The following is an 847-nucleotide window of genomic DNA, read 5'->3' as shown; positions in this document are numbered from 1 at the left end:
AGAGAGAGGAGGAGAGAGGAGAGAGGGAGAGAGGAGGAGAGGAGGAGGAGAGGAGGAGAGAGAGAGAGGAGGAGAGAGAGGAGGAGAGAGGAGGAGAGAGGAGAGAGGAGGAGGAGGAGAGAGGAGGAGAGAGGAGGAGAGAGGAGGAGAGAGGAGGAGAGAGGAGGAGGAGGAGGAGAGAGGGAGGAGAGAGGAGGAGAGAGGAGTGAGAGAGAGGAGGAGAGAGGAGGAGAGAGAGGAGGAGAGGAGGAGGAGGAGAGAGGAGAGAGAGAGGAGGAGAGAGGAGGAGGAGGAGGAGAGAGAGGAGGAGAGAGGAGGAGGAGAGGAGAGTAGAGAGGAGGAGAGAGGAGGGAGAGAGGAGAGAGGAGGAGGGAGGAGAGAGAGGAGGAGAGAGGAGGAGAGAGAGTAGAGAGAGGAGGAGAGAGGAGGAGGAGAGAGGAGGAGAGGAGGAGAGAGGAGGAGAGAGGAGGAGAGAGAGGAGGAGAGAGGAGGAGAGAGGAGAGAGGAGGAGGAGGAGAGAGGAGTAGAGAGAGGAGAGAGGGGGGAGAGAGGAGAGAGGAGGAGAGAGGAGGAGAGAGGAGTAGAGAGGAGGAGGAGGAGATGAGGAGGAGAGAGGAGAGAGAGGAGGAGAGAGAGAGAGAGGAGGAGGAGAGAGGAGGAGAGAGGAGGTGGAGAGAGGAGGAGGAGGAGGAGAGAGGAGTAGAGAGGAGTAGAGAGGGAGGAGAGAGGAGGAGAGAGGAGGAGGAGAGAGGAGGAGAGAGAGGAGGAGAGAGGAGGAGAGAGGAGGAGTAGAGGAGTAGGGGAGGAGAGAGGAGGAGAGTGGAGGAAGAGAGGAGGAGGAAGAGAG

The sequence above is a fragment of the Nansenia antarctica genome (assembly GCF_963989245.1).
Source record: "Nansenia antarctica genome assembly, chromosome: 7".
Lineage (NCBI taxonomy): Eukaryota > Metazoa > Chordata > Actinopteri > Argentiniformes > Microstomatidae > Nansenia > Nansenia antarctica.
The sequence above is the reverse complement of the archived record's forward strand: the minus strand, read 5'-3'. Positions refer to the sequence as shown.